This window comes from Hemiscyllium ocellatum, chromosome 19 (genome assembly GCF_020745735.1).
Source record: "Hemiscyllium ocellatum isolate sHemOce1 chromosome 19, sHemOce1.pat.X.cur, whole genome shotgun sequence".
NCBI lineage: Eukaryota > Metazoa > Chordata > Chondrichthyes > Orectolobiformes > Hemiscylliidae > Hemiscyllium > Hemiscyllium ocellatum.
In genome coordinates, this window is record NC_083419.1 from 50,179,241 (window position 1) to 50,196,370 (window position 17,130).

The following is a 17,130-nucleotide window of genomic DNA, read 5'->3' on the forward strand; positions in this document are numbered from 1 at the left end:
AGGGATATGGGCCAAATGCTGGCAAACGGGATTAGATAAATTTAGAATAGCTGGTCGATATAGACGCGTTGGAACGAAGGGTCCACATCCATGCTGAATATCTCTACGACTCTATTACCCTTTATATCTTTTAACAGGCTCAGTTTTCCAGTGTTTTGATTTCCAAATCTCAATCTCACAATTTGTTTACAGTTTCTTGGAAACTGCAAGGGTCAATTATCTTTTGAGTTTTGTCAATTGCTCCCTTTTACTCCATGGAGTTTTAATTAGGATCTACCTCAGAAAACAATAAATTAAACTTTGATTTATGTCAGAAAGTTACAAGTTCATTTCTACTCCAGAAGTATTATAAGTACTAATAGAAATGGGTGTTTTCTCAATTGAAGTTATTAAAAAAAAATTTCCTTCTGATTCTGGAACATTATGATGTGTAAATTAAGTTGATATGTTCACCTCCATGAACAAAATTATAATTTCAAAACCAAAACTTGCTCATTTGCTATCAGTATTTCTGGGATTGGCTGGAGTCTAAAGAACTGTGATTTGATAGAGTTTATGGTGGGAAAAGATAGAACCTGAAAATGATCAAGAAGAATGAGGGTTTCATACAACAGGTCAAAGATGTAAGATGTGATGCAGCTTGTGGCATCACATGCTAGTGTTAATGTGGACAAGAACAGTAAAAGTTGGGAGTGACAGCAGCACAAAAAAAAATTGGGAAAGGGTAGGATAGCAATGCATCTATGTAATAAATATTATATAGCTAATGTAATACCTTTGAACTGTAAATGCTTATCTAAGCAAAAAGCAGCTAATTTATTCCCACACAAGGCCAACAATGAATGGCCAAATGATCAGTTTACTATGGTATTAGTTGTGAGAAGAATATTGATCAGGGCACTGGAGAATGCACTGTTATCCTACCAGTGTCAAACAGATCTTTCAGACAGTCACATGGCAAACAGGGCAGATATTCTAAAGATAGCATCTCCAACAAGACAATACGCTTTAATATTTTACACAAAGGCTAGCTGAGATTTTAAATTGAAGTCCAGGGACTTTCAAACACATCAATTTTTAAATGATAGCACTTTCAATGGAAGAGCTGAGATGGCAACAATTAACAAAATTAGTATTTATTTTAACAGTGAACCTCATGTTAATATAGAGATTTCTTCACTAATAATTAACTTGAGCTCATTCTTGCACTACGCCTGGCACCCATCACACACTGCTCTCATACTAAGACCGCAAAATGGTAATGCTTGCACACAACGCCAACAATGAATGGCCAAATGATCAGTTTACTATGGTATTGGTTGTGAGAAGAACTGATTTGATAGAGTTTATGGTGGGAAAAAGATAGAACCTTCCCAGAGTTCAAACATTTGAAAATGTTTGTCTTTTGCTCTCACGGATTTTGTTGTGTGCACCCACCTCCCCCAACCAAATGCCTGCTACCATCATTGTCAGCCATGGCCTTCAGCCTGGAATTCCCTATCCACCTTCTATAGATTGAAAAGTGAACCACAGATGTTCCAGATGAAGGGCTTTTGCCCAAAATGCCGATTTTCCTGCTCCTCGGATATTGTCTGACTGGCTGTGCTTTTCCAGCATCACACTCCTGGCTCTAATCTCCAGCATTTGCAGTACTCACGTTTGCCTAGATGTTCCTCAAAACCTACCTGTGACCCTTGGGGCTTAATGTTTTGTTTTCTCCCCACCATCCCAAATAAAGCTTCTCAAAAAAAGGTACATCATTACATTCAACAGATTATGTAAAAACACAGTTGCTGAGACCGTCAATTCCATGCACTCAAGGAAACCTGACCCCATTCTCCTAAGGGAGGCAATATGTGCAGTTAGGGAAGAGCTGGACTATAAACCATTTAAAGATACATTACCAAATAAAAGTTTTGCAAGTTGCTTACATCAAAAGATGATTTTCATCAGGTCAAAATTTGCTGGATTTTACCTTTGATTACAAACACAAAAATGTTTCAACAATGCGTCAACCAATTCATCCATAAGGCTAAATGCAGAATCATAAAAGAATAGTATTCCACAAGCTAATGTGACCTTGTAATGCGCATTACTATATAAAGTCATTAGAAATAGGACTCAGCATACTTTAAGCCAACACAATTTGAACAGAGAGAACTAATAAAATGTGGGGAATCCAGTTCAGAGGATAAAAATAATACTTACCTTTATAAATCCCCTTACACAAAAGATGGGCCTTCCAGGCATATGATTCAGTTCTCCTGATTTACACATATGGAAGAATGAATTTAATTGTGAGAAATTAAATTCAATGAATAACCTTCGTTTTATAGATGAGTGCCTCTCAAAGGGGATCCCATTCCATCAGTTTGGTTCTTATCTTTCACCCAGAGATTTGCCAAGAGTGTTCATTATGGAAGAAGTTGTTCCAATGATTCTCATTTATATGGCAATTAGTGCTTTGAACCAGCTTGGAGAAAGAAGCAAGCTTGAAAAAAAAAACACGAGCCCAGTTAAATCTTGAGTTCAGGTAACTTTATTAACCACACAGGATTTGTTCTTGCAGTTTATGACATCATTCTTAAAAATAGATTGTTGCCTCACAATCATTTGACGAGCATTATTCTTTACATACTGGCGCTGCAATAATTCAAAAGCTAGAATACATCAATATAAATTCTGAAAGACCTCTCTATATTTTGTTTAGAAACCATAAATTACTATCTTTTACAAAGAACGGCACTATTTTAAGTATGCTTCACGCAAATTATTTAATTATGGAATCAGATTGCCGGTGAACAACACAAGCATTGCTTGCATACCCTGCCATAATTGGGTACTTTTAGTTTACAATTGCTGCACAAAGAATGAACATTATTTGACATAACAACTGCATGTGCTTTAGTTACAATGCAAGACAGTGGAGCGGATTAAATTCATTCTATCCTATTTACTTATTCTAAAGTGCATCATAAACTTGTCAAGGGAAAGAAAGTTTACAAGCATTCAACTTTTAAACTTATGAAAAAAACTAAAAGGACATTTTCTGGGGAAATTAGGTTCAAATCCCACCATAGCAAATAGTGAAATCTGAATTCAAGAAATCCAAAATTAAAAGTGAGCCTCACGGTAACAATGTAACCACTGACTATCATTAAAATCTACCTGGTTCACAACTGCCCTGTAGGGAAGGGCATCTGGCACCCTTACCTACCTGTATCCAACATGCAGCTCGAGACCCACAGCCATGTGGCTGACTCTGAACTACCGCATGAGCAATTAGGGATTAGGTGATAAATGGTGGACGGGCCAACAAAGGACACATCCCATGCAAAAATTTTATTTCAATAATGAAATGAAAGAAACAGCAATCTCGGAGCACATTTGACTGTCACAGACAAGTTAGTCCCCCTTTGATCTGTACCTGGGAATGCAGTGTTGTGGCCCTTTCAGAGACATGGGTAGAGCAGGGACAGGAATGGTTGTTACATGTTTCAGGATTTAGATTTTTCAGTAAGAACAGAGAAGATGGTGTTTTTTTTTCTGGGGGGGTGGGGGGGCAAAGAAGAAGAGGAGAAGAAGGTGGTATTGTTAGTCAAAGACAGCATTATGGCTGCAGAAAGGACATTTGAGGACTTGTCAACTGAGATAGTAACAGGCTGACATTAGAAACACGAAAGGAGAGGTCACCCTGTTGGGAGGTTTTTATTGGCCTCCGAATACATCCAGAGATTTAGAGGAAAAGGATAGCAAAGATGATTCTCTGTAGGAGCGAGAGCGACAGGGTAGCTGTTATGGGGGTCTTCAATATTGACTGGGAATACCATCGTTCAAGTACTTTAGATGGGTCAGTTTTTGTCCACTGTGTGCAGGAGGGTTTTCTGACATAGTATGCAGACAGGCCAACAAGGGGCAAGGCCACATTAGATTTGATACCGGGTAATGAACCCAGCCAGGTGTTAGATTGGAGGTAGGTGAGCACTTTGGTGATAGTGACCACAATATGATTATGTTTACTTTAACAAACGAAAGGGATAGGTATACACTGGAGGGGAAGAGCTACAGCTGGGGAAAAGACAACTACAATGTGATTAGACAAGATTTAGGATGGGAAAGAAAACTGCAGGGGGTGGGCACAATAGAAATGTGGAACTTATTCAACGAACAGCTACTGCATGTCCTTGATAAGTATGCACCTGTCAGACAGGGAGGAAGTTGTTAAGTGCAGGAGCCATGGTTTACTGAGGAAGTTGAATCTCTTGTCAAGAGGAGGAAGAAGACTTATGTTAGTATGGGATGTAAAGGCTCAGTTAGGGCAATTGTGAATTACAAGGTTGCCATGAAAGACCTAAAGAAAGAGCTAACATGACCGAGGAGTGGACATGAAAGGTTGTTGGTGGATAGGATTGGGAAAACCCTCAAGCTTTCTATAGGTATACAAGGAATAGAATATGGCTAGAGTAAGATAGGGCCAAGCAAGGACAGTAGTGGAAAGTTGTGCATGGACTCAGGAGATAGGGGAAGCATGTAATGAATATTTTTCATCTGTATTCACACTAGAAAATGATAATGTTGTCGAGTAGATAGGGTTGAGATTCATAAGGAGGTGGTGTTAGAAATTCTGGAAAGAGTGAAAATAGATAAATCCTCTGGGCCGGATGGGACTTATCTTAGAATTCTCTGGGAAGCCAGGGAGGAGATTGCCAAGCTTTTGGCTTTAATCTTTGTGTCATCATTGTCTACAACACAAATGCCAGAAGACTGGAGGACAGCAAATGGTGTTCTCTAGTTTAAGAAACGGAGTAGAGACAGCCCTGGTAATTATAGACCAGTCGTGGGTAAAGTGTTTGAAAAGGTTATAAGCAATAACATTTATAATCACCTCGATAGGAATACATTGATTAGGGATAGTCAGCACAGTTTTGTGAAAGGTAGACATGCCTCACAAACCTTATTGAGTTCTTTGAGAAGGTGACCAAACAGGTGGATGAGGGTAAAGCAGTTGATGTGGCATATATGGATTTCAGTAAGGCGTTTGATAAGATTCCCCATGGTAGACTACTTCACAAAATACAGAGGCATGGGATGGAGGGTGATTTAGCAGTTTGGATCAGAAATTGGTGAGCTGAAAGACGACACGAGGGTGGTGGTTGATGGAAAATGTTTATCCTGGCCTTCAGTTACTAGCAGGGTACTGCAAGGATCTGTTTTGGATGAGGTTAAGAAGGATGGGTTAGTAAATTTGTGGCTGACGCTTAAGGTCAGTACAGTTGTGGTTACTGACAAAGGAGGTTATAGGTTACAAAGGGACAGAGATGGGAGGTGGCTCGGTGGCTCAGTGGTGAGCACTGCTGCCACACAGCCCCCAGGATCCATGTTCGATTCCAGCCTCGGACAACTGTCTGTATGGAATTTGCACATTCTCCCCATGTCTGCATGGGTTTCTTCCAGTTTCCTCACACAATTCAAAAGATGTGTAGGTTAGGTGAATTGGCTATGCTAAATTGCCCATAGTATTCAAGAACGTATAGGTTAGGTGCATTAGTCAGGATAAATATGTAGGATAGGGAATCGGTCTGGGTAAGATACTCTTCAGCGGGTCGGTGTGGACTTTTGGGCCAAAGGGCCTGTTTCCAAACTGATTCTAATTCTAATACATATAAACTGCAGAGCTGGGCTGAGAGGTGGCAAATGAGAGTTTAATGCAGAAAAGTGTGAGGTGATTCACTTTGGAAGGAGTAACAGAAATGCAGAGTACTGAGCAAATGGTAAGATTCTTGGCAGTGTAGATGAGCAGAGAGATCTCGGTGCCCATGTATATAGATCCCTCAATGTTGCCACCCAGGTCGATAGAGCTGTTAAGAAGGCATACAGTGTGTTGGCTTTTATTGGTAGAGGGATCGATTTTTGGAACAATGCGGTCATGCTGGGTGGCTGCACTTGGACTATTGTGTGCAGTTCTGGTCACCGCATTATAGGAAGGATGTGGAAGCTTTGGAAAGGGTTCAGAGGAGATTTACTAGGATGTTGCCTGGGTATGGAGGGAAGGAAGGTCTTACGAGGAACGGTCGAGGGACTGAAGGTGGTTTTCGAGAGAGAGAAGAAGATTGAGACACACAAGATAATCAGAAGGTTAGATCAGGTGGACAGCGAGAGCTTTTTTTCTAGGATGGTGATGGCTAACATGAGGGGGCATAGCTTCAAATTGAGGACAGATATCATTTTCAGAGAGTAGTAGGAGCATGGAACGCCCTACCTGCAACAGTTGTAGACTTGCCAATCTTATGGGCATTTAGGTGGTCATTGGATAGGCATACGGACGAGAATGGAATGGTTAGATGGAGTTCGGATTGGTTTCACAGGGCAGTGAAACATATAGAGCAAAGGACCTGTACTGCACTGCAATGTTCCATGTATATATTGCTATTAAATAAAGGTTTTTGTCAACCCCTTTCAGGCACTGAGTTCCAGACCCACAAATATTTCCTCAACTTTCCTGTAATCCTTCGATCAATTAAATCAATTTGCTATGGTTACAGACTTCTCTACCAAGGGAAGCAGCTCTTGCTTATCCATGCTAACCCCTCTTTATAAACTCAATTTGTGAATATTGCACATAAATGTATTTACAACACATGGTAGCAATTCAAGCCACAAGGCTCTAATTGTTTTATGTTGCATGGTCTTTCCTGCTTTATGTGACTGTTTAGCTGTAACTGTCAGCAAGGAAGAGTGTTACTTCATCAAATCATGAAGCATTTACAGGATAGAGGGCAGCTATTTGCCTCATCTGTCATGTTCTCTCACTGTAACAATGAGACAGCTGGTCCCACTCAACTATCAATTCCTGGTAACCTTGCATATTTTTTCATCCTCAGGTGCTTTTCTCATTCACTTTTGAAAATTATGATGTAATCTGCTGCCACCACCCCCTCAGCAATGCATTTCAGATCCTACTAAATTGTTGTATGAAGAGGAAATAAATATTCTTTCAAGCTGTCTTTTACCAAACACCTCAAATTTATTGTCAAAATTTTCAGCCCTTCCTGCAAAGGGAACTATTTCCTTCGACCTGCTTTGGGTGACAGCTCATGATCCTGAGCTGCTCTAAAATGTTAGTTATTCTCAAAACAGAACAACTTCTCCTTCAACAAATAACTATATCCCTCATCTCAAGAAACAGTACTTTAAATCTTTCTTGCATCTTCCTAAATACTCTACTAACTTTTCCAAAAGGTGTGCACTAGAATTACTTAGTAATCCTGGTGAAGTAAAGCCAGTGTATTATACAAATTCATTATAACTTGTTTTCCTACTCTATGCCTCTACACAAAATCCAGGATTCTGCATGCTTTATTTGGCATTGTCTCAACTAGCCCTGTCAGCATCAATAATTTCTGTACATTTGTCACCCAAACCCATGGCTCTTTCATCCATTGCCTCCTTATCCTTCCTACCAGAATGCATCACTTCATATTTCTTTACATTAAAATTTCCATTTGCTACCTGTCTGCCCTTTTCACAAGCCTGTGAATGTCCTTGTCTATGACATTTCTACACAAAATCTCAAAGTACTGTGAAAATAAAATTGTGCCTGGTTTCATTATTTAACTACGTGAAGAAATACATCTGGGGAATACTGCCGTATATTATCCTTCACTCTGAAAATCAACTATTAAAAATGTGAACTTTAAGGAGGAGGTGACTGAAGGCAGTAACATTACTTGCGTTGTTCAATTATTCCAAATGACAACCACCTGTATCCATAACAGTCGATGTACAATAATGCCTTTTCAAATTCATTTGCCAAAACGTTAAATATAGCCTAAATTAAAATAAGATTGATGTAAACACAAAAATCAAATTCAGAAGGAGGCCAATTGATCACCATTTTTCTTAAATCGAACACAGTTCTACCAGAGAACACTTGGAAATGATAGTGAACAATAAGCCAACCAAAAACTGGTACATCAGGGAGTTCTTAATGGCTTCATGTAATATCCTACCAGTCAAAGCCAACCAGTTACAGAATAAGTGAACATCTCGAGTGGATAGAAATTTGGTTAATGAAGAAAATTCAGCGTGCTGATGGGAAAGCATTAAATTCAATATCAATTACACTGCATAGCACCGTGGGAACTGTCGCTCTGGTCTAAACAAAGAGCATAGGATAGAACATTCATCTCAACTCCAAACGTCAGGCTGTGTACAGATGACTGCTTCATGCACCATCCCAGTGTGGACTGGAAGACCAAATATAGCTGCAGAATGACTTAGATATTAAATAAACAACTTACAGGTATCTCAAAATGCCACAAACATGCAATAAAAAGGTGCAGACAACAATGGGTTGTCAACCTTGCATCCATCAAATAAACGTGCGCCTTTCTGTCCTCCCTCAGTGAGGCCAATATACCAAATGAACCAAGTGCTGTGAGTAACACAAACAAAATCCTTGGAATTTTTTAAAGAGAAATCTAACCAAAAGACAAAAGACAATAAAGACACTACATTGCTACATACAAGGCTTAGTATGTTCCAAACTGGCTAACAGCAACAGTCTGGGACCCCTATTAAGCCCACCTTGTAAACAAACTGGGAATCATTCAGAGCCAAGTAGTATGATTTGACTTTAATAACTACGTCAGAACATTCAACTACATAAACCGCTGAACTAAAACCACCTAGATTGCAAAGATAAGCAAATAAGCTTACACTGCTCTCCAATGCAATTCACCCTGACCTTGCAAATATTATACCTCAATAAATTAAATAAACAAACTACAGCAGGAAGGAAACCATCAAAAAGCTTCTGCATTTCCAACATCACACACAAGAATATTGATTGAGGTTTCTTCACAAACCTCAAAAGAGAATTGATGAGGGCAGAGCAGTGAACATGATCCACATGGACTTCAGTAAGACATTTGACAAGGTTCCTACTGGGAGACTGGCTAGCAAAATTAGATCTCATGGAATAAAAGTAGAACTAGCCATCGGGATACAGAACTGGCTAGAAGGTAGAAGACAAAAGGGTGGTATGGAGGGTTGCTTTTCAGACTTGGAGGCCTTTGACCAGTGGAGTGCTGCAAGGATCGGTGCTGTGTCCACTACTTTTCAGTGGTCAACAAAGAAGATTACCTCAGGAGTACAACAGAATCTTGATTAGATGGGCCAATGGGCTAAGGAGTGGCAGATAGAAGTTAATTTAGATAAAATGAGAGGAACTGCATTTTGGAAAAGCAAATCAGAGCAGGACTTATACACTTAATGGTAAGGTCTTGGGGAGTGCTGCTGAACAAAAAGAGACCTTGGTGTGCAGGTTCATAATTCCTTGAAAGTAGAGTCATAAATAGATGGGATAGTGAAAAAGGCATTAAGTATGCTTTCCTTTCTTGGTCTGAACATTGAGTTTAGGTGTTGGGAGGTCATGTGGAGGCTGTACAGGACATTAGTTAGACCACTTTTAGAAAGTTGCATGCAATTCTGGTCTCCTTCCGACTGGAATGTTGAAAAACTTGAAAGGGTCCGAAAAAAGATTTACTAAGGATGTTGCCAGGGTTGGCGGAGCACGTTTTGAGAAAATTTGTAGCTCAGGTGGAGGTTCTGGATGTAGGTTTGCTCGCTGAGCTGGAAGGTTCGTTTTCAGACATTTTATCACCGCAACAGGTAACATCATCAGTTAGCCTCCGGACGAAGCACTCCGGATGGTCTGCTTTTTATTTATGTGTTTAGATTGAATGACCAATACAGACAACAAGTAAAACTAATGTCATTTACAAAATACCTTGCAAGAACTGTAACAAACACTGCATTGGACAAACAGGCAGAAAACTAGCAACCAAGATATATGAACATCAACTAGCCACAAAAAGACATGACCCACTCTCACCAATATCTTTACATACAGATGAGGAAGTACACCACTTCAACTGGGACAATGCATCCATCCTAGGACAGGCCAAATAAAGACATGTGTGAGAATTCCTAGAAGCATGGCATCCCAACTGGAACTCTATCACAAACATATTGACTTGGATCCCATTTACCACTCTCTGAGAAAAAGAACAGGATATGGCATCACCACAGGAAATTACCAACCCAAGGAAACCTAAACAAATTTTTAAAAAGTGAGCCATACCACCAGTGAGGATTTGAGCTATAGGGAGAGTTTGGATAGGCTGGGGCCATTTTCCCTGGAGCATCAGAGGCCAAGGGATGACTTAGAGAGGCTTATAAAACTAGGAGGGCATGGATAGGATAAATAGACAAAGCATTTTCCCTAGGGCGGGGAAGTCCAGAACTAGAGGGCATAGGAGAACAACCTAGAAGGGACCTCAGGGGCAACGTTTTCATGCAGAGGGTGGTGCATATATGGAATGAGCTGCCAGAGGGATAGTGGAGGCTGGTAAAATTACAGCATTTAAAAAGGCATCTGGATGGGTATAGGAATAGGAAGAGTTCAGAGGGATATGGGCCAAGTGCTGGCAAGTGGGACTAGATTAGGTTAGGATATCTGGTCGGCATGGACGAGTTGGACCAAAGGGTCTGTTTCCGTGCTGTACATCTTTATACCTGAACAGCTGCATACTAAATATCTGGCAGCTACAGATAACATTTACCTGAAAAATTGTCCACACTTGTTCTACACACAAAAAACATGAGGTTGCCATTGTCACTCATTATTGTTGTCATTACTGTCCTAGGATGGATGCATTGTCATTCCTGATGAAGGGCTTATGCCCGAAACGTCGAATTTCCTGTTCCTTGGATGCTGCCTGACCTGCTGCGCTTTTCCAGCAACACATTTTTAGCATTGTCACTCATTAGTCTGCACTTGAACATTGTGAGACAAAAAAAAACTGTAGGTTCTGGAACCTAAAGTACAAAAGCAATAGGCCAGAAGAACACAGCAGGCCAGAAGAACACAGCAAGCCAGGCAGCATCAGAAGGTGTAATCTGAAGAAAGGTTATACCTAAAACATTGACTTCTCCAACTCCTGACGCTGCCCGGCTTGCTGTGTTCTTCCAGCCTCCTGCCTGTCTACTAGCAATGCTCAAATATCAGTAAAGAAAGTTCTTAGAAAAGAATGTCATAACCTCCCACAAAAATAACTCGCCAAATTACTTCACAGCTAAATAACAGAAGTGAGAAAGAAGATAATTTAGGATACGTGTGCAGCACAAAAGTCACATCATGGACGATTTTACTCCATGATGATTTGAAGATACTACTCTGATACGAGGGCATTACTGCAGATGCTGGAATTTGTACTGAAAACGAAAAAAAAAGGCTGGAGATCACAGCAGATCGGGCAGCATCCATGAAAGGAGAGCAAGCTAACAATTAGAGTCTGATGAAGAATCATCAGGACTCGAAACAAGAATCATTAGATTCGAAGCATTAGCTTGCTCTCTCTCCATACTTTTCTGATAACTCAAAAGATCAAATCTGCGAACTTCCGGGTTTGGTGTGTTGGACAATGTATAAACTCAGGCACTGTGAAATTCTCTAAAAACTCGTGTATTCGGATGTAAATTTACCAAATTGCACAATGGGCCTCTCCTCTCTGTATCGCCAAACAAGGTTACGTTTTTCTGTCCCCACCACTGGGAACCTGGAGAACTCCCTGGGACATACCGACGGGCGGGAGATCACTTCCTTATTGACTGCAGGGTATTTAACTTAAAACATTTTGATTTTAAGAAAAAATAACAGTCTGTCTGCATTAAAAGAAAAAAGGGTTTGAACAATAATTTTAATGCCTCCCGCATTGGGGGGGGGGGGTTGTGTAACAGACGCCCTCAACCTGGGTGAACAGGGATGAGGCCAGGGCAAGACGCGCAACCTAACATGACATCGGGCAGCCGGCTTTGATTGACAAGGGACTGACCAATCAGCAGGCGGCCGGCGCTGAAGGCGGGACTGCCATCAAGCAAGTTTGTTCCACTCGCTGCTGCCACAAGATGAATGTGCGTTTTAAAAACCGAGCGGCTACCACCGCTCAATCACCACCGGCGGCCACCTAATTCAAACCGTCCAGCACCCTCCTCGGGTTCACGGCCCTGAGGAAACGGGCGTGGAAAATGGCTCTGATCATGGGGGGGAAAAAAAACCAAGGGGAGACCAAACCATCAACCCCGCAGAGCGAGGCCAGGCCGCGATCAAATGTCGGTTACCTTTTTAATTCAAAAATATGCCCGTCAGCATGTGCATCCACAAAAGAAGCCAAGCTCCAAAATATAAGCGTACTGCCGCCCTTACATGACTGCATTTCATCCAACATACCCGCCACATTTTCCTTTCGCCCCTGGAGCGGCGCAAACCAACGGCTCCCATTTGAATCTCAGTGCGAGCATGCAGGAGAAGCTCGGCTCACCTGGCTGCGATAGGTGATGTTGCCCTTAGCGATCACTCTGTCCCGGTAAGGCCCTTTTGGAGGTTAGAAGCTGATTTTCCCTATTAAATGCCGGATGCTTGTATTGTGTGGCTCCACACTCCTTTCCCTCAGCCCCTTCTCGCGCTTTCAGTTGTGCTCCCGTTCCGCCATTTTGTGCCGGAGGGTGGGCCGTGCGCATGCTCCCTCCACAGGACCAGTGACACCAGGACTCAGGGCAACCCTCTGCACTGGAACAGCTCCTTGGATGCTCCCTGAACTGCTGTGCTCTTCCAGCACCACTAATCCAGAATCTGGTTTCCAGCATCTGCAGTCGTTGTTTTTACCTCTCCACTAGAAGTCTACTGGTGAACACTGGGAATGTTCAATTGTGCTCAGTTTAATGGACAGAATCTCTTAACCAAGTTTTATAGAAACTGGCACATGTAATTCTTGCTGCAATTCTATAGAACCTTGGTGAGACTACACCTGGAGTGTTGCGTATAGTTTAATTTCCTAAGGAAAAATAGCTATTTTAATCAATCTGATTTGGGACGTCGGTGTTGGACTGGGGTGTACAAAGTTAAAAAATCACGCAACACCAGGTTATAGTCCAACAGGTTTATTTGGAAAGACTAGCTTTCGGAGCGCTGCTCCTTCGTCAGGTGGTTGGGGAGTATAAGATCAGAGTATATAAATTTATAGCAAAGATTTACAGTGTGATGTAACTGAAATTATATATTGTAAAAGACCTAGATTGTTTAAGTGTCTCATCTTTTAGAATGAACATGTTGGTTTCAGTTCTTTCATATGTAAATTGCAGAGTTTTTTTAATGTTACATTCTCAAGTGAACTTTAACAATTGGTGTCATGTCAGCTCAGATAATGCACTTAAGGTGTGCGGTGCCCTGTGTGAGACTGTCTGTGCCACTATGTTCAGATTGATTCTAATCTAAAAAACAGATTTACAGAATATTGCATGGGTTCAGGCAGTTTTTGAGCAAAATGTAATGTAATTCTGCAAGTATAAATTCACCCCTACAAGCTTATATGTGTGTGTGAGTTTGTGCGCATGTGTGGGTGAGTGGAGGGGTTATGAGTGTCTGAGAGAATATAGGGTATGTGTGTGAGTGTAAGTGTAATGGGGTATAAATCTGTGAGAGGGTACATGTGAGCGTGTGAGAGAGAGCTTGTGTGTGAGAGAGGGTGTGCATGAATGTATGGATCTGTAGGAATGTGTGTGTGTGTCTGTATGTGTGTCAGAGTATCTGTGAGTGTGTGTAGTGCAGTGGGGTCACCTCTAGTGTGACATGAAGTCAAGGCCCGGTTAAGGCAATCTCCATGGGCACCGAACTTGGCTATCAAGCTCTGCTTGGCCACTCCCAGTGGGAGAACACTTCAGTGGTCCGGGACATTTGACCTCGGACCTTTGGGTAATCGTCCTCCAAGGCAGATTTTGGACAGGCAACAACGCAAAGTGGTCGAGTAGAGGCTGATAGCCAAGTTCAGTACCCATGGGGATGGCCTCAACCGGGACCTTGGGTTCATGTCACATTTCAGGTGACCCCACTGCACTACATGCACACATGCACACTCACAGACAGACAGACACATAGATACTCCTACACACACTCCTGCAAACCCATACACTCACACAGCCCCTCTCTCATATACAAGCTCTCTCATACGCTCGCATATACACTCTCACGCACACATGCACCCTCTCATAGACTTATACCCCTTTACACTCACACTCACACACATACACACTCTCTCACAGGCACTCATAACACCCCTCTCACACACACATACCCATTTGCGCGCACACACACACACACACACACATAAGTTTGTTTGGTGAATTTGTACTTGCAGGATTACATTTTATTTTGCTCAATAACTGCATGAATCCATGTAAGATTTTGTAAATCCATTTTTTAGATTAGAATCAATCTGAACATTGTGGCACAGACAGTCTGACACAGGGCACCTCATACCTTATCTGGGCTCTCAAGACACCAATTGTTAAAGTTCCCTTGAGAATGTAACTTTTAAAAAGTTCTGTAATTTACATATGAAAGAACTGAAACCAGCATGTTCATTCTAAAAGATGAGAGACTTAACAAGCAATCCAGGTATTTTACAATATATAATTTCAGTTACATTACACTGTAAACTTTTGCTTTAAATTCTGCCTTATGATGTTATACTCCACAATCACCTGATGAAGGAGAAGTGCTCCAAAAGTTAGTGCTTTCAAATAAACCTGTTGGACTATAACCTGGTGTTGTGTGATTTTTAACTTAAATCGATGTGGAAGGGTCACTCGACCTGAACCGTTTGCTCTGATTTATCTCCACAGATGCTGCCAGACCTACTGAGCTTTTTCTGTTTTTCGTTTCTGATTCACAGTATCCACAGTTCTTTTAGTTTTATTTTGTCCATGTGTTGTGACCTGTTATGACACAACTCTGGAACATGTGGGAACTGAACCCAGGCCTTCAGACTAAGAAGTTGAGATGCTACCACTGCACAACAACTCTCCCTAAGGAAGGATAAACATACCATAGAGTGAGTTTAAAGGGGTTTTCACCAGTCTAATCACAGGGATGATGGGGCTTTCTAATGAGGAGAGATTGAGGAATCGAGGCATGTATTCTATAAAGTTTTGAACAATAAGAATAACAATTGTGGGTGACACGGTGGTACAGTGGTTAGCACTGCTGCCTCACGCGCCAGAGACCTGGGTTCAATTCCCGCCTCAGGCGACTGATTGTGTGGAGTTTGCACATTCTCCCTGTGTCTACGTGTGTTTCCTCCCACAGTCTAAAAACGTGCAGATTAGGTGAATTGGCCATGCTAAATTGCCCGTAGTGTTAGGGGCAGGGGTAAATGTAGGGGAATGGATCTGGGTGGGTTGCGTTTCGGTGAATCGGTGTGGACTTGTTGGCCGAAGGGCTTGTTTTCACACTGTAAGTAATCTAATCTAATCTAAATAAGTAGTCTCACTGAAACTTTCAAAAAGTCTTACAAGGTCACTTAAGACTGCGATGGGGAGGAATTTGCTCACTCAGGGGTTGGTAAATATTTGCTCAAGACAGAAATAGATATATTTCTGGATGTGAATTACATCAAAGGATTTTCAGATATCAAGGAATGTGGCATTGAGCTAGATGATCAGCCATGATCCAGTTAAATTACAAAGGATGCTCAATGGGCTGAATGACCTTTTCCTGGTCTATATTCTAAACCAAATACTTGGCAGACTGTCAAGATTCCATTGTGGATTACATATTTAGTATTTATACACATAAAGTCCATGTATGTGTCAATAGAGATAAATTACAACTTTAAAATAGACATAACTCTGAATTTTCACATTTCCTGTAACTCCAATTTTGTCATTGAACTGATCTTTAAATAAGAACAAAGTGGATGGTGAACATCCTGCTTGTGGTCAATGACATCTGCAGCCTTAAAACAGTGGTGCTTGGCCCCAACAGCATGAGCAGTCTTGAGGAGACAAAGTTGTATGCAAGGATTTCATTTGAGCATACCTCTGAGTGGAGGGAATTTCACATTGGCCTTGAATTTCAGGAGTTCAACTGGGGTCCCCCACTCCATAACCTGAGCCACCTCACAGAAATTCCCTCTGTGCTTGGCATAGAAAGGGTTTTTCTATGGGCTACTGCTGCTGCTGCACACCCCTTCACTTCTTCACTTACATCTGTCCCAATGTGCCTTGACATTCTTTCCAACAATAGCGGAAGTCTTTGTTGTGGAGCTCTCTATGTCACAGTTGCCCAACTTTCCATTAGTGAACTGGTGTGGAGGGTGTTGCACATCGCTCATGGAACTATAGGCTCATGTTAGCTGTGTTTTTTTGTGAAGCTGTGGAGCCTATAGGCAATGAGTAGGTTGGTTGTGGTTTTTTAAGTGTCTCTGTCGAATTTCCAGTTGCACTTCAGCCCCATGCTCCTGGTATTTGGATACCCATGCCAGGGTTGGGGTGGGATGCAAATCAGAGGATCTTCTCATGGGTTTGCTCCTTAGCCTGACTAAAATAAACATTAATAGGTCCAGACCATGAAGGGGGTCATAATTCCTGACTGCCTGTGTGTTGTGTAGTTACCTGCACACCCAGGTGATCTTACAGAGGGAGCACATCGCACGTTCGCAGCTTTTAGGGGCCATGTGGGGCTATGGTGCATTAGTTCCCTCACCAACTACATTTTCATTTGATCCTCCAGTTTTCTTTTTCAGGTTCAGTAACCAAAGGGCATTTGATTTTTACTTAGTTAGTATTGCTTTTGCAAATAAGTATTTGAATGGATATAGTGGCTCTTGTGGTGGACTGGAAGTGTCCTTACCTTTGGGCTAGAAGTTCTGGCTTTAAGATGGGTGTGTCATAACTTGTCTAAATAGGCTGTTTAAAAAATATGTATTCAATATATATTCACATGTATACAAATAAGTCAGCTCGAAGTTTGGAAGATTTTGTGGTGTATGGTTGGTGGAAATAAAACTTTAATAAGAAATTGTATATCTGTACTTTGTTTAAGATCATTTAACTTCTAGTATACAACAAAAATCAAGTGTGAAATCATATTGATGCAACTTGAAGGAACAAGACCAAACCAACAAATCAAGGGAGAAATAGAACAAGAGCAAAACAAGTTTGAATTTAAGTTGTGTGAGGTTTTCTCAGTCAGTTTTCCTGTGCTTTGTATGATCTCTGCCAAATGAGAAA

The 17,130-nt window shown here is 41.3% G+C and overlaps 1 protein-coding gene across 3 annotated transcripts in view; it reads right to left on the reverse strand.

The window, feature by feature from the left end:
* Nucleotides 1–12,574, reverse strand: part of nup50 (nucleoporin 50) — a 61,427-nt gene extending 48,853 nt beyond the window's left edge. For 2 of the 3 annotated variants that reach the window (XM_060839456.1, XM_060839454.1), the window contains exon 1: nucleotides 12,384–12,574. The gene's annotated coding sequence lies outside the window, so the exon portion shown is untranslated. Of the gene's footprint in view, nucleotides 1–2,208; nucleotides 2,293–12,383 lie in introns of those variants that run through there. The other variant, XM_060839455.1, reaches the window with a different exon arrangement.
* Between the last annotated feature and the right edge of the window lie 4,556 nt (nucleotides 12,575–17,130).